Source organism: Triplophysa rosa, linkage group LG13 (genome assembly GCF_024868665.1).
Source record: "Triplophysa rosa linkage group LG13, Trosa_1v2, whole genome shotgun sequence".
Taxonomy (NCBI): domain Eukaryota; kingdom Metazoa; phylum Chordata; class Actinopteri; order Cypriniformes; family Nemacheilidae; genus Triplophysa; species Triplophysa rosa.
Window position 1 is genome coordinate 4,581,762 of NC_079902.1, and position 2,618 is coordinate 4,584,379.

The following is a 2,618-nucleotide window of genomic DNA, read 5'->3' on the forward strand; positions in this document are numbered from 1 at the left end:
CCCGTTTATAAAGCAGCTGATCCGCCACGGATCCGATCAGGACCCGTTTATAAAGCAGCTGATCCGCCACGGATCCGATCAGGACCCGTTTATAAAGCAGCTGATCCGCCACGGATCCGATCAGGACCCGTTTATAAAGCAGCTGATCCGCCACGGATCCGATCAGGACCCGTTTATAAAGCAGCTGATCCGCCACGGATCCGATCAGGACCCGTTTATAAAGCAGCTGATCCGCCACGGATCCGATCAGGACCCGTTTATAAAGCAGCTGATCCGCCACGGATCCGATCAGGACCCGTTTATAAAGCAGCTGATCCGCCACGGATCCGATCAGGACCCGTTTATAAAGCAGCTGATCCGCCACGGATCCGATCAGGACCCGTTTATAAAGCAGCTGATCCGCCACGGATCCGATCAGGACCCGTTTATAAAGCAGCTGATCCGCCACGGATCCGATCAGGACCCGTTTATAAAGCAGCTGATCCGCCACGGATCCGATCAGGACCCGTTTATAAAGCAGCTGATCCGCCACGGATCCGATCAGGACCCGTTTATAAAGCAGCTGATCCGCCACGGATCCGATCTGGTCATTCTGTCTGGATACCTTTCAGATCCCTCATTTAAAACTAGTATTCTGGCCAAAACTAGCTAAAGAAATATTTCAAATCTAATGGACCGACATTGGATAGACTGGATTGCTCTATAATATTTAATATGCCTGCCTTTATTAATAAAACATGATGAAATCATTCAAAACTTGTAAATCAAAATTCAGCCATTTTAGCCAGTAACAATTATTTATGTATACAATTAATAGGTATTACAGAAAATGAAATGCAACTATAAATTGTCCAAAGAACATTTATTATTTAATGAAAAAGAACACTTTTTTAATGTAGCTCAAGAAACATTTATTCTTATTAATGTTGCACTGCTTATTTTTTTGTGTGGAAACTGGGTTTTTTTGAAGATGAATAGAAACAAAACTATTTAAAGTAGTAAACTTTATCTCAACTGTTACTACTTAACTGTTAAACGAAACACAGAAGTTAACTGTGAAACACCGAAACGCTACTGTTGGGTGCTGACAGTGGGACGGCTCCTTGAGTTTCCCCTATCTGCTGCCAAGTTGAACCACCGTATTACGTGTTTTGTAATGTCATCATCAGTGGTGGCACGGGAGACATGGCTCTTTCTCACAGCACCTGTGATACACAAGCAAATTTTCATTAAACAAATTCATGAAATCACATAGGAGATACCAGTTTTTTTTAAGGATACACATAACCACTGTCTTTAAAACAAGAGTGTAAAATCTGACATTTATAGGTACACTATGTAACTTTTGGAGCTCTAGCCGTTAATAAACAGAACTGCATGCGAGTTGTGAACCTCCGTGTTCTTTTTAAGTCTGTAGGCAAAGTTTACATACGCACCTTAAAGATGAAATTCTCCAAAAACAGACCAGTGGCACTTGAATGAGCTGTAAACTGCAAGAGAACACACACGCACAGTATCTTAATATGATTTAATATCTTAATATGATATGAAATAATTAGTCTACCAGAACTAAAGTTTACTGATAAGTTTACTGATACAAGTGGGTTTTTACAGTAAGTGAGTTTATAAACCTAAAAACTTTTAACTTTAAATTATTGGTATAAATCTTTTGAAATTGCACATTTATTACATGTTAAAAGCTGTAGTGTGGACCATTATTAGTATTTTGACAAAATAGCTGTCTAAATCAAGTTTAAAACAGTATCAAATCTTACTTTACTCGGTTGTTTGGAAAAGATGAAATACTGCAAGACCAGTGGCACTTGAATGAGCTGTAAGCTGCAAAATAACATACACACAACAGAACACACGCGCGCACGCACACACACACACACACACACACACAACAGAACACACACACACACACGCACAGTATTTTAAGATTTAATATGATATGAAAATTATCTGAAACAACATTACATGGGGAGGTGGAGAATATATGTCAAAATATTAACAAAAGACTCAAACTATACCAGAAGTTCAGTGTAAAAAAAACAGGTAATGTTAACGTTAGGCCTAACATCAGTTTATCTCGCCTGCTATTTTACTGGAAATGGGAGAAAACATGCGCTCAGGGTTGGATTAAAATCCGATTGAATCACCCCACCTCCTAGAGAGATAAAGACATTCCGTCCAAAAAGCTTTTACTCAAAAAGTTATTTACCAAATTAATTTTACTCAACGCTAATGAAAATGTGCTGAAACTTGGCTTGCAAAAATCACTTCAGAATTAAAAACATCAAGCAAAGCAATCAACAGTAATGTTACTGGCTACGTAACTGTACAAATAAAGCATATTTAAACTATTCTTACCGTGTTCCGTCCTCACCGACCTGCCATCTCCAGCGTTTCCACTGTGTGAGGAGATGGATTAAGTGACTGTGACGGTTTAAAAAAGGCGCGTTCGGTCAGAGAATTCACCCAGCGTCAGTTGCGAGTCCGCGAGTTGACAGTGCGTTGTGCGGAGGCGGGGCATATTCTGTGCGTGTGGCCGAATTGAATCTGAGAGTACAGCGGACCAGGCGACTTGAAGGCGGATCCGCCCCGGAGTCTATTGC

General features: G+C 40.5%; 1 long non-coding RNA gene across 1 annotated transcript; it reads right to left on the reverse strand.

Annotated features, from left to right (window-relative positions):
• Positions 1-889: 889 nt before the first annotated feature.
• Positions 890-2,397, reverse strand: LOC130564151 (uncharacterized). Its single transcript, XR_008964206.1, has 4 exons — positions 2,374-2,397; positions 1,776-1,839; positions 1,437-1,490; positions 890-1,205 (listed from the first exon to the last, which is right to left on the reverse strand). It is a non-coding gene; the product is annotated as an uncharacterized LOC130564151 (long non-coding RNA).
• Between the last annotated feature and the right edge of the window lie 221 nt (positions 2,398-2,618).